Raw genomic sequence first — 20,567 nt, forward strand, 5'->3', positions numbered from 1 at the left:
TTAGGCTTGTTCCCCTGCTCTTTCCAGGGAAGGATACAGTCCCTGTCATGATGGCCAAAATTGTAATGCACAATTCAGTGCCTTGCCAGACGCATACCTTGCTTCGCAGTTTGGGATAGGCTCAGGCAGTATTAACAGCATGCTGAGGGGTTACTGCTATGTAGTGTCCTCCATTTTTGGGCTATATTAGAGGAAATCTAAAAATACCAGATCATCGTTTCTCACCCTGTGACTGTATGACTTTCAAGGAAACATTAGACATGCATGTAGCTCTTCGTATTTTTTTTTCTTCCTTTTAACATTAGGAATTGTTGGTCCTGGTATCTAATAGGTATCCTGGTATCTACTCCAGTATCTTTATTTTTGTAACTTGGAAATACCTCTATAGGTTCTGAATCAAACAGTTCTTAATGTCAGATTCTCGTTATTACAAAGGGTTGGTATTTTAACAAAATTTCCCAAGGAGATACCCCCAAATGTTCCTAGAAAGTACCTCATAAAGTACCCCATGCATCCGTGCCAGGTGCCATAAACATGTGCTATTAGTGCAAGTTTGCCAGGAAAATGGCTTTCTTCTACTTTTTTTTTTTTGTTGTTGGGAGAGCAGGAAAGCAGGTTATTAGTATTTCAGTACTCCCCTGTCCTTCCTGCAGCAGCATTTATCTTCGCATATGAAGTTGCTTTAAGAGGTAATTGTTATAGAAGTCTCTAGCTCAAATATTGGTTGCACATTACTGCTCAGAACTAGCTTAGGAAGGCACTTTACTATCTCATGCAACCTTATCTGCCGTTCCACAACTTCATAACAAGCCTACTGGAACATGAAATGACCTTGGAAAGGCATCTTTCAATCTGACATGAGGCATTCTCTTACTGGGAACAGAAATGCTCCACACGGAACTGATGTTTTCAGATTGATGCTTCTAAACATACTTTTTTTTTTTTTTTTCTTCTTCTTTTCTTTTCCTCTTTTAAGACTGGAGGGAGATAGGTGGAATGTTGAACTTGAAGGGAAAATATTTTTTTAGAAACAAACCCACTCAGCTAAGTTGAAGCACCATTCAGCTGAAGAAGAGGTATACTGAGAATGTGTATGTGATAGTGACGCTTGAGTCATGGGTGAAAACAAGACTTCAATTTTAATTGAAGGAAAACAGCAGCATCTCCTCTGCCAGTTCTGCTTTGCTCATTCATGAGATCTTCCCAAACCCACGTTATTAGTAGGACTAATTGAAAGCTAGTTGGGTGTGTTAAATGAAGAAAAGAAGCGATGAGGTCTGAAGGAAGCTTTACGCTTAATTTTATTGTTCTTACCATCATAAGGTATTATTTCCACATCAAAAGTATTCGGCGTGCTTTTCTCCAGAACCCTTTCAGTCCCCAAAATGCTGCTCACCACAAGAAGTGAAGTCTTGCTGCTGTCAAGGGAATTAGTGGAGGCCATCTCTGGCTAGTAAGCCTAATGTTTGTTTGTTTGTTTGTTTTTTCCTGGATGCTGGCCTTGACACTTCAGGTCCTGCAAAAGGTCTGTAGGCCGTTTTATGTCCATGGTGGTTTTACCTTTCAGGAGGATGGTGCCTCCTGTAGAGCAATGCCTGCTTGCAGTCTCCATAGGGCTCCTGCATCGGGAGCTTGTGGTATGAGTGCCACCTGCTGGGTGATGAGCACATTTTATGTAATTTGTAGACTTCTAAACATGCATATTGTGTGTGTATCCATATACTAAGCTTGCATATATGTTCATGTCTACATAAATATATATATATGCATGTATGGGTGTACGGCTTTTGAATAGATAAGTTCCTGGGGGGGGACTGCCAAACCTTGCCAAGAGCTGAAGTTTCTCAGCCTCTGAGGAGCTGCCACAGATCATGTTTTGTGAAACTCAAATAGCACTTGGGCTGTACGTTGCAAGGACAGAAGGGAGATGTTGATGCTACTGATGTGTAATGCTGCATTGACTTCACTGAAGGAAATGGGGAGCTTCAGTTGTGTAGTTCTCTTCTCATGACGTGGTAGGCTTTCATGGTCTGCCTCCACAGTTGGATAGCAAGCTGTAGACCTGATGTGGGGACTGACCAAACGCAACTCAGCTTTATTGCTTGTATGCTAAATCTCCCCAGCACTGCTGGTTTCCTTGTTTCTCATTTCAACTGTCTTACTTCCATAAGATTTTATGAGCAGCCCATTTTGACACAAAATAGCACTTCTAAATTGATCAGCTGAAGACGCATAAAATTTGCAGGATAATACTGGACGGTCACTTCCATTTTAAGGAACATTTTTTCACATTCAAACTTTACTAACACTTGCACAGAGGAGTTAATTTGGGAAGTTTTTATTCTGTACCACAAGTTCTGCTGGCAGGTGAAGTCACAAATCTGAACCTGACATCATCTACAGCAATGGCTTTCCAATTTCCATTAGTTTCCATTTGTCCTGGCCCTCTGGAGTGCTGGCTGTGAAACTGTTCAAATATCAATTTTTTGATTCCAGAGCCATATCCTTCAGGTGGATCCTGGCTGAAATCAGCTCCAGTATTAGGGCTTGCAATTGTTCTGTGTTGTGCTGATGGTATTAGGGAAAGATGCATAGCCCTGTTTTTTTGTTTGTTTGTTTTTTTGTTGTTGTTGAACAGCTGACCTCACTAAGGCTTTATTGTTTGTTTATTTTGTGCAGCACTGGTGCCAATGAATCTTTTAGCCTGCCTGTGGATTAGGAATGGATCCAGGGTGAACCATAAAAGTTTCGAGGAAACTTCCAAAAGCTTTTAGCTGGAAAACCTATATTGATGTACTTTTGTGATAAATGGATAAAATGCTTCACCTGGCTTTGAAAGCATATGCCTCCACTTGTACAGATTGCACTGGAGAGTGTGTAGCAGTCACGAATGAGCTGGTAGGGCAAAAAACAAGTAGTATAATGCAGAGTTCATCTTAAAGTGTGATTCGAGGAAAAAAAAAGGCACCTGACATATAAAGACAGATTACAATACAGGCTTTGGAGGAGAGGGACCTGAAGTAATAATGCATAAGTAAAGTTCACTGTCCCCTAAAACATTCACAGCTAATTTGATGCTTGAAAAATTGTGATTTCAGTGTCTGGTGAAGAAGCAATTGACCCTAAAATTGCTGCCTGAAGCTGAACCAACATTTTCAGTTTCATAACCGGTGTCATGCAAAAATAGCATGTGAAGAGGAGCAGGGGGAATGCAAAATGGCTCTGCTCTGGAGTCTTGCTCTAATGCATCTCTTCTCGCCCTGATCCAGGCAATTGGGACATAGCGTGGGCAGTGGATGCTGATGCTTACATCCCATCCATTCATCCATCCCATCAAGGCATTTCAGGACTCTCTTTTTCCACAGACCTGAGCTGCTAATGGAAATCTCCCCGCTTGTATGAAATTTCAGCACTCCTTTTTTGTTCTCACTCAGAAATGCATAAGAAGTATTGTCAATGGGAATGCTGCAACACTTTCCCTCTCTTCTGCCATCTCTCCATCTTACATAAACTAGTTTGGCAGCTCTCCTGCTCACGTTCAGCTGCTTTCAAGTCAGCTGTACCCATTTGTTTTGTTCCTTCCTCCTTTTTGTTCCTGCACACCACATTACCCTGCAGTCCCTTCTACTGCACATCTCCTTTCCTGTTACCTCTTGACTTCTTGTCTCCGAGTAAGTTCGTTAATGTTCATCTTGTTCCATGCCACCATCACAGTCTTACTTTCCTTAATTTGAAATCCTGTGTTTAGTCAGATCACTCAGTGGCCATTACAGTCCTTGGGGTTATCTTGGAGCCATGTCTGCTCCAGTGAAATTGTCCTCCCATTAATCTCAACTCCCCTTGCAGAAGCAAAAGGTGGGTAATATCTTGAGAGCAATCTGTAGCTGCAGTCACACTGACAATAGTGGTGCATGGTCACTTCTCTGGGGAAGGACAGTGGTTCACAAGACTGACAAGTGAAATCAGAAGAGAAGGAAAATCCTTTGCAATCTCTTTTCCCTTTCCCCTCCAATATGCTTCACATGAAGGAGTTGGAAAGGCTCCCTCTGTAAAAGCACTCCTACAGTAAAAGCAACAAAAAAGTTGCTTGCAAGCAAAGTGGAAAACACATGAGCAGTCAGCATCCTTATTCTGCAGTCTTCCTTGCTGTCTTATTAATGGGCCGTGGAAGCAGAGGAGGAGGTAACTCATCAACCATTATCCATGGGGGGCTGCAAATTAGTTGCCTGTGCCAGTTATATTTTCCTTTTTGATACCAACAGATACATTTTTTTATATATATCCGATGGTTTCTAATCCAAAAGAAACACACCACACCAGGGGCTGTGCAGGAGGCTCACCACCCTCCTAGCCTGCCTTAGGATTTCTTGACACCAGAAAGCTGCCCTGGCCCCTGCAGAAGGTCTTTGTGTTGTCAGGTTAGGTGTATTCCTGAGGACAGTTGGTCTGGAGGATTTGGATGGCTCAAGCGTACCAGATGGGAAGATTTCCCAATCTGTTGTGAGAGACTTTCAAGGACCTTTGACTCCTTGGCATCTCGTCAGCCTTGGTGCTGTTTGCACGAGTGCCAGAATCTGATGACGATACAGCTGCGAGGACAACGTGGCTAGCATCTCCTTCTTGGCTGCCTCCTCTCCACTGCAGGCTTCAGCGCTTTCCTTATCAGGTGCTCCAGGACCTTTCGCTCTTCCTTAATTTGCAAATGCAATCGGTTTCTCTAGTCCAAAGATGAACACGTGTTTCAGTGCTCTTACATATGAACATGGGACTCGTTTAGGTTAACCCACAGTGATCAGAATTTTGCACAGATATCTTCAGAGCAATCCCTCTCTGAAATAGTAATAATTAAAAAAAATAAAAAAAAATAATAATAGGTTGAATGCTTTGGAGCAGTTACCAAAGGAAATCAATGCTGAGCCTGGAAAAACTGCAACATTTTTTCTTTTTTTTTTTTTTTTTTCATTTCTTCTTATTATTAGAAAAGAACTCATGCTGTCATTTCAGCTTGATTATTCTTGATGATTTGCAAGCGTATAACTGCACAATTACTTAGCTGTAGGGTAGGTTTCAAGCCCCTCAATTGTAAAGAATAAATTATTAGTACCCCCCTCCTTGACCGAGGATTCTGCAAACAATCACTGGCCCGTGTCATTTTTGACTTCTTTCCCTACCAGATCTTGCATCTGATCATCAAGGATTTAAAAATGTCTGTGGTATCAGAGAATAGTGTATCTTTTCTGTATGTGATACTGCTCACCTGTTACCCCCTGATGGGGGAGGAAAAAAGTGCAGGAGGAGAATTGTTTTATTCCCACAAAATCTTCCATATGAGGCCAGCCTCTTAACAGATCAGACTAAATTGCAAATATTATTTTTTTATCATCATGATAGTGCTATTGTGTCTGTTTTATTTCCTTTAACATTAAGCAATGGTGTTGTGTTGTTCATTGAATCTCACGTGTTGTTTTTTTTTCTCCCCCCCTCATTTTCCTGCTGAATGCTGTGACCGTGCCACAACCATGGACTCAACAAACTGGACATGCTTCTGCCTCCTGGGATATGGACAATTTTGGTGAGTCTGAAAAATGAGTTCAACTTATATTTTCTTGGGAGAAACAGGAGAATTGTTTTTTATTGGTTTGATGAAGGCTAGATCTGCTTTTGGGATGTTGGTTTTGTGGAAGTAACAGGCGAAGCTTACTGAATTGCAACTTATTTTTTGGTGAATCATTTTTTTTTTCTGTTTCATTGTTGGCAAAGGTGGAGGAATTAACACGCAGCAGATTAATTTGAAATAGTGTCACTTTATAAGATTGAGTATTATTGCTTTTGTAATAATTTTTAAATGATTTTTCTGTAAGACACACTGTGAAGCAATGGCTTAGAACATTTTAATTTTTCTTTTCTGGCTTATTCAGTTGTTTCTGCAAGTAATTCAGATAAAAATTTATTATTTCATTGGATGGTTTTTCAGAAAAATACTGTGCAGTTCTTTGTATTGTCACTCGTGCTGCTGTTGTCCATGGTGTTAACTTTCAGAAGTAATGTGTTGCTACTTTGTTTGCATTCAATACTGGACCAGAACTTTCTGTGGAAAGGATTTCCATCCCAAGTAGTCTCCAGAGAGGTGTGTAAACAGAGAGGTAGAGCTCTTTCAGGGTTGTGTTCGTTGCTCCTCTGCAGATCTCAAAGGGAACACTTTTGCTCCCTGAGGATGAGACTGGCATTTTGGACTTTCAGTTAAAGGTGACTGGACAGCTGCAGGGAAGACATTTGCTGCAAACATAAGAGCCATGAGATCTACTCCAGAAACATGACTGGAGGTGGCTATGTTCACCCAGCACTATCTGGAGGAGTAAAGCTGTCTCTGAGAACTTACTGGAGGTGGCTGGCAGCTTAGCAGCCTTGGGATTTATCTCTGAGCTATTTAGATTCTGCAGGAGTGGCTCATTACTATTAACGGGCTCCATCAAGGGAAAACAACTTGCCTCACCTTTCACCTACGTGGCAACTGTCTTCTTTATGCACAGGCTTCGGTTTTGAGTAAGAAAACTTAGGATCAACGTGTTGTCGTCACATCCCACTTTGGGAAGATGTGAGTGACCCCTGTGTGGTGGTGGCCCTGTTCTGGGCAAAGCGTGGGAGCAAGTGTGTGGCTGGGCACAGGCTGCTTGCCAACAGATTGCAGTGGGGTTTAGCTGTTGCATGCCCTCTCCTTCTTCCTTTTGAGTCCTCTGAACACGCGAGGTCTGTGGCATTTGTGTCTAGCACAGGTGCAGAGAGCCTGAGACTGGAAGATGGGACTGAAATGTAAGAGTGTCTTCTCAGGCACAGCTCTGGAGAAATCCGAGATTAAAACCTGATATTTTACTTTTGAGCATTTCCAAAGTATTGCTGCTTAATCCTTTTTATTGATCCATAGCTTATGCCGGAAAGCCTTTGTCTCAAGGCAATATTCAGATTCAGAGTGCTGGAGGATAATGGCTCTAATCACATTTCATGTGACCTTTCGGGCAGGATGAACATATGTTGCAGTGCTGCATTTTTCTCATTTCTTGGTTGCTGTTAGATACCTTTTATTCCCCAGCACTGTAGCTAGGAGTGCAGTTAGGAAGCCTTCTGCATGACTGGTACAAGGTAATTCTGTAACTGAGTAGTAAGATCTGTGAATGTACTGCTTCAGACTGCTGCTCTTTTGATGTGCTAAGAAGCCTTGATCAGCCTGAGACAGTAATAGCTCTTGTGCCCAGGAACGTAAGTAATGCATATTTACTGTGATGTACGCACTACCAAAAACTCTTCAAATCTAAAAACTGCAAGTGCATTCCTCGTGGCTTTGCTTCTGCGTAGATCTCTTTTATTTCAGGCCATTTTGTAATGTACATGTACATGTATAATTGGCTCATGTTGTACCTATATAAAGATATACTCTGCTTTAATATCTGGAAGGGCAGTAATGTGAAAGCTGAAGTGTTTCCATCATCAGTGTACATTGGAGGAAATTTGATGTGATTACATGGACAAATACTTCTACCCCAATTCTGTGCTTAAATTTATTTTTTCACTATTGCTCTAGTTCGGTTACATCTAAATTTTTGGTAAATGTAGTAAGCAAAATTACAATTGGAATCATTAATCCAAATCAAAGAGCAAAATGTAGTGTGTGTAGGCAGGTAAATATTAAAGCTAAAAGGGCTGGTTTCTTTTGCTTTCACTGAAAGAGTAGAACTGGTGCAACCCCAGGCTCCTCCCAGCGCTGCATGGTGGAAGGGCAAGAGACAGCAGGCATAAGGTGAAATGAGAGAGGCTCAGACTGGTTACAGGAAGAAACTTTTTCACCCTGAGGACAACCAGGCAAGGGCACAGGCTGCCTAGAGAGGCTGTGCAGCTTCCATCTTTGGAGGTTTTCATCATCCAAGTGGACAAAGCCCTCAGCAATCTGGTCTGACCTCACAGATGACACAGCTGGGAGTAGGAGGTTGGACCAGAGACCTCCTGAGGTCCCTCCTGGCCTGAATTATCCTACGGTCCATTTAAAAAACATTTGAATTTAGTATGGCCTTTATGCTTGGAAGAGAAGTGAAGTGGCAGGGTCATGGAGAGAGAAAGCTGCAAGACTGCTGGTGACATCTGAAGGAGGGTGGCTTTTGTAAGGTGAAGAGGAATGTAGCATCTGGCTAGGTTCCTTCTGGAATATTGCTGCCTTGGGCAGTCTCTGGATGTTAGCTTGTTTTCAGTTTTTAATTTCACAAAACAATTTGCTGCTTCTGAAGAAACAGTATGCTATTCGTTATGCTCCAATGGTAGCTGCATCAATAGTTTCTCAAGCTTTGGAAGTAACCAAGTGACTTTTGCTGGTGTCAGTTAACAAGCCTTATTTACCTCATGGGAGCAAACTTTAGGAGAACTAGATTCTTCATGGGGAAGGCTCTCGGTCCTTGAGAAATTATTTTTTTCCAGTTGGCTTTTTGTAAAAAACTTGGGCTATGACTATTCCCAGAGCTTCAAAAATGATGTGGGAGTGCAAATAGCAAGAAGATTAAAACCTATTGTTGATGGAACTAAATGCAAGGCAGCTGCTCAATGTGAGCTAGATGCTGGGTGGTGGTGGTAGTGATGTGAAGCCAAGCAGAGCTCTGACTGTAGAGGAAGGAGAGGAAAAGAGAAGTGGTGAAGGTCATTCAGGCTGACTTGCATGATAAAACACAGGAGTCTGCAAAGAAGAGCATGGATGGGTCCGAAATGACCACAGGGGGTTTTGGAAGAGCAAAGGCCTGCTGATGGTTTGTTCCTGAAAAACCCTTTGCATTTTCAGGAAGATGGCCTGAATAATTGGCATTAGCTCAGCAAACATTTAATAACAAACATAACATTTACAAAATGAGCTATTAGTAGTGTATGGCTTATGAATGCACAAGTGAGTAAATGTGGGTTTTTGAATTAACTGGATTTTATTTTTTTTGTTGTATTTCAGGTTTTGTTAGCTTGTTTTTTGTTCGTTCCTGAAGAGTTAGTTTCATTTACAGATTGACTTCCCTGCTTTGTGTTCAGAGGCAATAAAGGTGAATAAGAATAGCAACAGTTTAGTCACTCCAATGGAATTTCAAAGGCTTTTTTTTTAAAACCACTGTCCCATCTGCTTCCATGCACATAGCAGGTGTGCTATCATTCCTAGCTGTCGTGCCCCAACGGTGATCAGATGTGATCAGTGGGGGAGGTCCAAGGGAGGATACAGTATAGTGTTCCTTCCATATTCAGAGGCTGAAAGCACCATGACCATAAAGCCATCAAGATTATTGCTGTGGAAAAGTAAAATTTTAAGCTTTTAACCTTAACTTTACCTTGGTTTTAACTTTACTGTTTTATGTGTATGCACAGTGACTTTTTTCAGTGTTACGTTCAAGAAACTATTGTGGCTCAATGTCCAGTCTTCCTCTAGCCTCAATTACTAGGCTGGATAATTTGCTATTTATTTATTTATTTATACATATGCAAAGCCTCTGTTTCTTCTTTTCTGTTTTTTCACCATAGCTGTTCATTTTCAGTTGTTGCATGGATAATAGTGCTGATGAAGAAGCATTTAGTCTGACACACAAAAGCCTAGCTGTAAAGAAAATGAAGCAGAGAAAATTGCAGTGGCAAAGGTTCCTAAATTATAGTTGTACAGGAAGATTGTGATAAGGAAGTAGTTAAACATTACTATTTAGTAAAACCTGCAACTGTGGCTGGTACTTCGATTCTCTCCTCCTTTTGCTGACACTTAAATTTGTGAGGTCAGTGAGATACTTTTCCTGCTAATAAAGTAACTGCTTTATTGAACCAAAAGCCTCTGGAAGTAAATGGGCCTTTATTCCCAGATGGTTTTAGGTCAAGTGTTGAATAAATCCTAATTATTCTCATATTTGCTTTTGAAGAAACTCTAGGTGCTTGCTATACCCATTGATTTAAAAAAATAAATAAATAAAAAACCTGCCCATCTGAGACCAGACATGTTTTTCATTCGGGTATTTTAAAAGCATATGTAATAGGACTGAAAAAGGGATATTCATAAACAGAAGTATTAACATCAGAACTGCTTACCATATGCTTACTTTAGCTTAGACAAAGCCTGTTGCTTTTATGGCAGCAGAGTGTTTGTTTGCCAGCTCCAGGGCTGCCGCACAGCCTAGGCACGTGTGGGCATCGTCCTGCCTCTGCTGCTGGTGGAGCTGCTCGTCAGTGCGTGTGTGACGATGAGTACAAGCTGTGACCTCCTCACAGCAGGTCTCATGTTTGAAGACCTTTGTTTGATTTCAAAGAGTTGGCCCTAGGTGCAGATGTCACAGCAGTAATCCACCAGATCCTGAGGACCAGCTTTCATCAGCAGGGATATGGGACAAAAGTGATGTGCTGTGTAGGTCTTTCACAAAAATGACTAGGGAGGGCCTTTTAGGGAAACACTGTACCTTTCTTCCCAGGCTTCTGGAAATTGTAGTTAGGATCCGAGTTAGTGAACTTGAGTTAGTAATTTCCTTAGTCAAGACCTATCCTCCTAGGTGACTCAGAAAATATCCTGCAGCAAATGACAAAGGCAAGCTCAGTTTGGGTTGTTAGTTCTGTTTGATCAGGATGGAGTGCTGTTTATGGGCAAAATGCTGTCTTTTGTGGTGAAGCTAACTGCCTGCATGCTTATCTCAACCTTGATGAAGCTATTACCATAGGTTTGTTAGGAAAAGAGTCAGGCAAAATCAGTGGCCCGGACTGGGCAAAGGTTAAAGCAATCAGCAATAGCTCGGCTGTCAGCAGAATTGTGTTGCTGGGAATCTCATCTGAGGCTTTGCACAACTTTATTGTCTGCTTAGCTTTTAGGTGTTCCTGCTAGCACGTCCTTCAGCAAGCTGAGAAATGGTCAAGGGTTGTATTTCTGTGATTTCTGCCTGCCCTTTGCATTGTGGAGGTGATCCAGAGGGTGGCCAAAATACAGTTGTTTGTGATGGAGCCTGGAATAATTGGATTTAACCAGTAACAATGAGGCTGCTCAAGTTTTGTATCGTTGCATCCATTTTTTATTTTTTAACACTAAGATCATTTATCTCTAGTTCAACGTGTGGTATGTTTCATTTGAGAAAGACAGTGTCTTATCAAACAACACAAATGAGCTTTCTTACTAGAACTAATGAAAACCAACTGAAATAGAATTCTTCCTATTTAATTTATATTTATGAGCATATGTGCCAAATTCTAGCGTGGATGGAATCAGTACTACTTACTGTTAAAATACAAAGATATCAAACTTAATTGTATTTCTCTCTTGATTGTCTTAGCCCAGCGTTATGTATGTCCTGTGGAACATTAAACTTGGCACACATGGATTTCTAAAGTATCACAAGTCTCTGATTCCAAGCTAAGAAATTTACAGAGGAATGTGAATTCTTTTGCAAGTTGCCCAGTATTAAAGCCTGTCTTTTTATGCAGAGATTTAATTGCTGGCTAGTATATGCTTTTGCAGTAATGATGGTCACAACAGCTGTTTGGGTTATGTCATGCTTATGCATGACCAGATATTTCAATAGGCTTTTAAGAATTTGCAGTAAGGAGTTTCATTTTTCAGTGTTGGGAAGTGGGCTCCATCTAGTGTTTAATTTAAAGATTAAACTCAAGTTCCTTTTCTTGAATGCCCTTGCAGTATGGATAAAGGACATGGAGGAAGAATTGCGATAGGCATCGCTTTCGTTGATTGTTATCTAGAATGAGACTTTCTAGATAAAGTTAGTAAGCTAATGGCAACCTGAAACAGTTCATCTGTCTTGCTTGAGTGCTTGTTTTAGAAAAACTAAAATAATCCTGGTATGAAATAGCATGCAGCTAAAGAAATTAAAACAGCATGGCAATAATGTGATCCTGGAATATTTTGTGCTTAGTTACTATGTGTACTTTCACACTATTTGATGTGACATGTTAGAAAACAGCATGCTAGCCTATAAAATCAGAATTGGAAAGCTAGCTGAGGAGTTCTTTTAAGAAGTTATGGATTTTGAAACATGTACTGTGTATTAATATCCAGTCAACAGAGTAATTTTTCTAATATGTAATGTTTATCTAAGGGAGCATGTTTTTTGTCCTATTTTTTCTGTTTTCTTAATTTTTGTAACACTTAATCCTTTGGTAATGGTTATTTATTATTATTATTTATTATTATTATTTATTATTTAAAGGGAAATCATGTTTTGACCTAATCTCAAATAAAACAGAAGTTTTTGATAAGTATTGTCTCATGTCTCCAGTGAGCTGGTGATAAATGATGCCTTTAAACAGAGACAAAAATCATGAAGAAGAAAAGACTTTTTTATATGTACAAGGTGGTGTTAATTCATCCAAGCAACTTCTACTTTGGTTGATACTGGGTTGGACTGACAGAGTTGCAATGCTCAATACTGCACATAGATTTGACTTTTCTGCTGACCCTTTATGCTCTAAACTGATGAACAGAAGCAGGGACTCCTAAATGTTAGTCAAGAGAACATGGCAGCAAAAGTGCGCTGTCTACCCAAAGGCAGTGGGACCTTTGTCTGGTTGCCTTTCTACCTCCTGTTGAAGGGAGCTTTGAGGTAACTGTCATGAGCTCTAAGTCTGAGCTTTCTTGCACCTTTCAGATGTAGCTCAAGACTGATGAGAGAGGAGGGAGGTGGGCACTGGGCCTGGACTCCTGTCTCCTTGAGGTTTGGGAACATGAAGAAAATCCTCCTCCCAGCTCTTAAGACAACTTTTTGCTTATTTTCTGTGCATTGCTGGAGCAGTGTGGTACAGGGGCCAGGATCCAGTCCTATGTTGTTGGCAAAAAGCCTGCCATTGTTTCATCCAAAGAATATTCGGGTTCTGGCCTTTCCAGCTGATATTTGCTAGCTAAGCATGGACAAAGTTAACGTCAAACATGTAGTGCCCAGAGGGAGCAGTGAAATGTGTGATAGTGACCATGGCTGTGAGAAAACAGGGAGCCAACAGAAGCCCTACTTGCTCAGCTCTGTGCCACCTACTTTGGTTATCCTTTCCAGCCAGGTAACAGACTGCTTCTCCAGAGAGCCCTCCAGGTCATTTCCATGCTATTTTGTAGATAGGAGCATGTTTTTCCTTTCCCTTTTGAAAAGCAGCATCTGCAATGTTGGGGAGGGGGAAGGGGAAAGATTCAGGAGTGGTGGGGGAAGAGGGAACCCATCAGGCTGTGCTGCTTCCACTTGGCAGAGGAAGACTGCCAGCAGCAGTGGGCAGGCTTTTGAGTATGTGTGTGTATACACACACATATATACTTATACATATATTCATATACATATATATGTGTATATATATACACACACGTATTTGCTTGTCAACTCCTCAACTCTTTTTTTTTTTTTTTAAATTTTGCCTTCAAGACACTGGTGTAGTTGGCAACCTGTGGTATTTGAGTCCCAATTAGATGTGACTGTAGGCTTTACCTCTCAGATAAGGTCAGACTGTCTGGCTAGACTGCCTGAGCCTGCTGGACAGGTGCTTTTTGCTGCTAAATACTGTCTTTTGTAGGGAAAAAAAATAATCTTTATCTGCTATTTTTTCTTTATTTATTTTTTAAACAACAATGTTAAAATCAGTATATTTTTCAGTGTGATTTATTTCTTCTTTGAGCAGAGAATGCAAGCACATGTAAATTTGTGTCACTTGATGCTTCTGAGCCTACAGTGATCCACTAGATTACTACGTCTCTTGTGTTGTTGTTTTCTAATTACTTGTTCAGAAGCAGTGGTTTCACTGGAATTTCTAAATTAAATTTGGAAATGTTTCTGCTGCACTTAAATTCTGTAAAAGTGTGACCTTGCTATTAAAAAAAAAAAAAAAAAAAAAAAAAAAAGGTTTGGTCCAAACATAGACTGCTACTATGCCTTTAAAACCTACTTGTAAAGTAATTGATTTAAAGGCAAGGCAGTATTTTTCTTTTTTTGGAGTGCCTAATAATATTCTGTTGCCAATTCCAGTACTATACCATGCACAAAATCAGTTTTCACGGTAACCAGCAGAATACATCTGACTGAGTCTAAGATTGACCACAAAGGATTTACAAGTTTTTTGATATTTTACTTAGGCTAACTTAAAACTGGGAGAAGGAAAGAAAATAAAAAGACTTTCCAGAAGCAGTTCATATCTGGAGGAATTAAGTTTTCCTCACTGTTTGTCCCATGGATGGACAGTATGAAGCGGGGCAGAGATCTGAACCATGACTCTTCCTTCTCTGTAGAGCTCCGTAGTGTTAGCTGAAGAGCAGTGTGGTGTTACTGCCCCTTAGGTTATCTCAGTACATCTCATTTTTGTTTCAGGGAGAAGCTAAAGGACTTAGGAGAGCACTCCTTTTGGGTGTGGGCCGTTTAGGTTCTGATTGCTGCCCCTATGAAGTGTGTTGTATGGGGTGGAGTGGGCCTACTAGGAGAAGGCCTGGCAGGTCAACCCTGAAATGCCCCCTTGCCTGCTAGATGACTGGATGTGTTGCTGTAGTCACATTCATGCTTTCCGTGTCAAACACAGGTGGTGGTGGCATCTGGCAGCGAAGGGAGGCCTGGTTGGCCCTGGCAGGGGAGAAAAGGTCCACAAAGGGGTGCTGAAAGGGTGTCCCTGTGACTGGGGCTGAGATTGCCCTCATCCTGCTGAGCCTTGTTAGCCCTTCTGTTCCTTGTAGCAAAACTCAGTGGAGCTTCAGGAAGGCTGAACTTTGTCATGCTACTGAACTGCAGGCAAGGGGGTGGCAGCACCAGGGGAAGCTCTTAATAGGGGCAGCTGCACCCCCCTCAACTCTGAATCTCTCTGCTGAGTACAGAATAGCGTAAAGTAATGAAGCAAATGCTAGATAGTCACCCTGTGCCACGAAATGGTAAAGCTGAAGATAATCAAGAAAATAAATGCCTTGCTTTGTTTGGGAGAGTTATTGCAGAGTTTATGGCAGCAATTAGAAAGGAAAGCAAACAAAGTCTTGAGAACTTGAGGTTGGAAAGATTGTTCTGGCACATGAAAATCAGATCTGGAGCTGTCTGCTCATTTCTGTCACTGTTAGAGGGAGAAAAGTGCAAAGATAAAGATAGGGAGTGGAAAGGAGCAGAAATGATTCATGGGTTCAGCTAGCACAGGTTATGGAGATGTAATTAGTCCTGGCCTATTTAACATGAAAGGGGGAGGGGGAGCTATAAATAAAGGGTGGAAATAGAGGTATTAAAAAGACTTAACTGTTTTGACTCAGTATCTTGGAGTAGAATTAAAGTGCTAGCATGTAAATGGCTAAGAAAATATTTTTCTTTGTTAGTAAAGGTAACAGGCAATGCACTGTGGAAGTAAATAATATAGGTAGGCAGATGGCATCAGCAAATTGAAGGGCCTGGCAGGTTATTTTGAGAGAGAAAGAGAATGCACTAGTACATCAACTAATTAGATTACAGGTGTTAAGATGACAAGATCCTTACTTTAGATCAGTATTTCTTGCCTCACGAAGGCAGACCGTGGTTGCCATATGGTCTGCTCCTGACTGTTAGTGTTCTGTGCATGGTGAACATCGCATTCGTGTTGCAATGGATGTATGAGGCAGCAGTTGTTCACCTCTCTCTTGCATGCACTTTATTCTCTTTTCCCCGTGCAAACACAATCCCACTAATTTGGGATCTAGACCTAGGCAGCACTCAAAGTTTCTCATTGGTTTTGGTTAACTGACTTGACCTTCTTTCTCCCTCCCTTCTCTGCAGGGGACTGATATCTTCAGTAACTACAAATATCTGAGCATAGCTGCACAACCTGTTGGGTCTGTGCCACTGTAGCATGTGACCTGGGAAGTTTATGAGCTGGAAACTGGCTGCTAAAAGGATATCCACATAAAGTATAGGAAAGGGAAATCGGGGGGACCACTTTACTGTCCTGAGACTGTGAAGGTTTTGCTTATGTTATTAATTATCATTTTACTCAGGGAAAAGACGGATTCACTAACATCCTTAATTCTTAATGTGCCCCTAAGAGACAAAACCAAAAATCATTGTATTTTAGTTCTGTTCTCGCAAGTTCTTCATTGTGAAGTGATTTGCTTTTGGTTGCCTCTGTGCTTATAGATCCATTAATGGTTTCTGAAGGAGAGATTGCTCTAATTTGTAGACATTAAGTTGGTAAGAATTTGCCTGTTGATGCTGATGTAATTTCTTCTTTGTCTGACCTCATTCACCTGGCATTAAAATCGTATTACTGAATCTCAATTTTAAAATTGCTACAGCTAATAGGGAAACCTTTGCTGTAAGTGTTTTGTTGGCTTGATCCTATCTGTATCCTTAATGTCCACTATGGGACTATATCCAGCTTTTCAATGCTGACAAGTGCCTTTTAGCTTCATTTATTTATTATGGGGAAAACAATTTAAAAGCTTAGTTATTAAAGCCACCATTTAAAGGAGAAAGTAATGAAATTGCCCAATCTGAAGACACAAATTATATAACTTGATATTGAACATTAAACAGCATTATTAAAGCCAAATATCCACCATTAAAATCACTAGAGGTTCATTTTGTTGCAAAACCCAAGCATAATACCTTCTAACATAATAGTTGGCAAAGCAGTGCCCAAAAGATACTGCTCTGCCTGTGTGATTTACAGGCTATGGGTAATACCTTATTAGCTTGCTTTGCCAGAGTACCTGCCCTTGCAGTAAGTATTCCTTGTGCTTGAAGACCAATCATGTCTGCAGCTTTTCTTCTTACAAAACTAGGCATGAGGTTAGAGGGAGTTGTTTGTGATCTGATTTCTGTGTAAATAGCGCTATAAAACTAGATCAGACTGGCCTGTGCAAGAATAGCATTTGTAACATTGTTCTTCCTCTTTTAAATTTCTGCATTGCTCCCAAGTTATAAAGAGGCAACACCTACCTGAAAGCATCTGATTCTAGAAGAATTGGGATATGATTTTAATTTGTCCATTAAAGCATAAATGTTCTCACATATTCAAAAAAATAGTTATCTATCTCCTCTTTACTTTCTATTATATAATGTTGAATTCCCGATGATTTATTTTTTACTATAATTTTGGTTAAAGGACAAATTGGCAATTGGTCAGTAGTGGGAAAAAGAAAATGCTGAATTAATAATGTACAAGGGGAGGAAGGATTTCATTAATTTCAGAGATGATTTTACTTTTTGTTTGATTTGATTGCTTTCACACTTTGATTTGCATTAGCATGCAAATATTTCTTCCTTGCTGTGCTCAAAGTTGAAAGAGATAAAATGAAGGAAATTACTAACAGAATTGATGAAGACAAATCTTTTTCTTCCAAAAGAAAATGTAAATGTTATCAGTATTAGGAAAATGAAGGGGTGGAAGCTTCTCTCAGAAAAAACGTAATAATCACAGAGTTTTGAATATTTAAAGATCAATTTTTGTCATTACATCAGACTAGTTCCATCAGAGAAGGAAAAGTGCAGTATTGATAACTGATGGTGCTTCTGGGTGAGATATTTAAGGCATTGTTGTCACCAAAGTGTATTTATAAAAATATCCAGTCTTGCCCTAGGGCTGCCAGTAGCTGTTTGATGCCATCACTGAGTGGGAGCAGTATCTTTTTGCCTTCTGGTCTGGCCTACTTCACCCGCTGTATTTGAATGGATTATTTTTGAACAGGAAATAAACAATCACTTCAGGAATTTTTGGAAATGAAGATTTTGATGTTAGTTCAAAAATATTCCAATGTTTCATTTTCTGGAAGAAGATGGGAGGAAAAAAGGCATGCAGAATGTAAAATGTTCATGGTGTTTGAAAAAACACCCAAACCACCAAAGTCTAAAAGAGGATTTCTTGTGTGTGAGAATCCCATAATTTTTACCTGTGCCATGCTGAGTCCTAACATCTGCTATATTATTGCTGAGTTAAGTTGATATTTTTATTTCTTTGCAAAAGAAATGTTCTTTGTAAAAACTTACTGTGGTACAGCTCAGGCCAGCCTGATTGAGAACTTTTTACATACACTGTAGTGTGAATTTGATTACTTTTACTTTTGAAATGCAGCGTGGCTTATGTTGTAGTGGCAGTACTCTGTATATTATCAAAATGTTTTGCTGCAACATTTCTAGCTTTAAAAGCAAACAAACAAGAACAGCTTTTTTGCTTGAAGCCTGTCAGCCGGAAGCTGGCAGGGATGAAGGCTGTGTGCACAAAGAGGGGTCATGCTCTGGAGGTGAAGCAGAAGATGTGGAGGCTACCATAAAACTCAAGGCTTAATTAGGGGCTGTTCGTGCACGTATGCCATGTTTGCTTAAGACAGAGTGTATGAGTCGTCTTGTTAATGTCAAAAGGACTACTTAAGTGGTTGAAGTTAAGCGGATTTATAATTGTTTGCTGGATTTTGTCCCAAGTGTGTCTTGCAAAAATACTGCTTCTAATAAATTCCTACTGCTTGCTGCAAAGAAGAGGAAAGAAATTTTGAACCACCTATTGTACGACCTAAACAAGGAAATACTGGGAAAGAAACAAGGAACCGATTTATTCCTAGATGCAGGGTCCGACCTCAAGCATATCCATAATTGCACAGCAGGGTGTTCTCCCCTCAATGTCGTGTCATCTTTTCTTTTGCCTTGCCTGGCCACGGTACTTGTTGCAACACTGATGTCCCTGTCCCGCTCCATGGCATGTGGGCTTCCCCTTTGGATGCCCCCCCCCCCGCTTCCTCCTTTAAATGATTAACTGCTCTTGACCTCTGCTTGCCATCTTGCTTGGCACCTCACTGCATCCAGTGCTTGCTTTCCCTTCATACCCTCCTCATGTGCCTTGGGGAGCCTTTCATGCAGTCCTTGCTCCTTACATGGCTTTGCTGGCTATCTGATCCCTGGACTGCTCTGCTCCTGTTTCACTGTCAGCGGTACCCCCTCCTATCACCCGCCCACCTCAGGAAGTTGTGTGGGGTGCTGAGTGCTCCCTTGGCGTAGATGCGTAATCATCTGGCTGTTTTTCCTCATTTTCCTTTCTTCCCTTGAATCCTTCTCTTCTAGTTTAAATGCTACGTTTGCATTTACCAGCACTGTTTTTCTCCTAGCCTGAATTTTGTGGCTCTCCTGAAACTGAAACAGGACTGCAGACCCCTGGGATCTCCCCTTGAAACTTAGAGATTGAAAGGGAATTTGAGATGATGTGAGAAATGTTGCTGAGAAAAACAAGACATGGGACCCCAGGAGCAGCACTAAACAGCTTGTGTCTGTTTGGGTACCTTACAAGAACTGCTCTTTCGAACTGATTTAAAATTAAGAGACTGAGAGACTTCCTGTAGACAGCATTGCAAGTTCTTATGGTTATAGGCTGAGAATTAACTTTAAAGCATCCCAGCAGTAGGATCACATGGCTTGTTATCACTCTTTAGAGTGGCCACCAAAGACAGCTTCTGCTGTTTAACCTCTACTGAATGTTCCTCAGCCTTAATGAATGTCTGATGCCAACATTAGATAGATTGCCTCCCATAGAGAGAGAAGGAAATCACTGCAATGAGGCTTACATTTTTAGCTACAAATTTGTACTTTCCAAATGTTCGTATTTACTGGAAGAGATCTTAATTATATCATTTGAACACAGTTAGATTAGTTCCTACGTCAGAACACAAAAGAACCCTCAGGTGCCTAGTCCATCGTGTTCTGTAAACGTTTTTTTCCCATTATATCAAATTTCTCCAAACTTTTGAATGGAAATACTCTAAAGTCCTGTGACATCATGATTTTTCTTGCATTTATCCAATACGATGTATAAGTATCTTTTATCTGTGGTAGGGGTCCTGTGCTTTGCAGTAAGTGTTTGACCAGCAACATAGAGATTCATTCCTGTGTTGAATAAATGTATCACGACTATTGATGAAAACCTCCCTCTCTTCCACCTCCCCATGAAGTGCTGCTGCTTACTCCTGTTGCAGGTCCCTTTTGGAAATGTTCTCATACTTGTTCTTCCTAACCACATGGCAGCCCAGGGATAACCTAGGTTTTATTTCAGTCACAGGGAGCAGTATTTTTGCAAGCCACAGTCACAGGAATGACCCTAACACAGTGTCAAATGTGTCTGTCAGGCAGCGTGCAACCATTTTGACTTGACTTAGATTAAATCAATTCTCTCCTTCCCCTAGCACATCATGTTTTCATCAGATAGGTAGGCTGTTCCAGCATGAACTGGTCCTTGCCCTGACCAAGCTTGACCATCTCAGGTTCACTCAGCTCATTCCCTCCTCTTTCACACGTGGATCTCTTCCAGAATGACAGCCAATAAGGCACTGGGCAGCCCTTTTCTGGGTTTTGTTCTCTTTTGCCACACACAAAACGAGAAAATTGTCTGTTTCTCTTTGCTAGGCTTTTATTTCCCCTGGCTCTTGTACAACAACATAGAGCCAGCAAAGCACTGTTAACAGCTATCAATATTTCAGCCCTGTACCTCAAATCTGAGGAACGTCTCATGTTTTGTTTTCCTTAAATCTTGTTTTTGTGTTGATGCCCACAGCAAGGCAGTGGCTGCTGGTTTCAGGCTTGCTGCTCCAAGCATCCATAAGCTTCTCTGGCTGACTGCTATGCCTGGGGAAGTTT

At 40.8% G+C, this 20,567-nt stretch overlaps 1 protein-coding gene across 1 annotated transcript in view; it reads left to right on the forward strand.

Moving 5' to 3' along the window:
* The first annotated feature begins 5,534 nt into the window (after nucleotides 1-5,534).
* The window catches only part of EPB41L3 (erythrocyte membrane protein band 4.1 like 3), a 134,736-nt gene continuing 119,703 nt past the window's right edge, over nucleotides 5,535-20,567 (forward strand). The window contains exon 1 of the mRNA XM_082752953.1: nucleotides 5,535-5,572. The gene's annotated coding sequence lies outside the window, so the exon portion shown is untranslated. The remainder of the gene's footprint in view (nucleotides 5,573-20,567) is intronic.

The sequence above is a fragment of the Aythya marila genome, assembly GCF_965140915.1.
Source record: "Aythya marila genome assembly, chromosome: 2".
NCBI lineage: Eukaryota > Metazoa > Chordata > Aves > Anseriformes > Anatidae > Aythya > Aythya marila.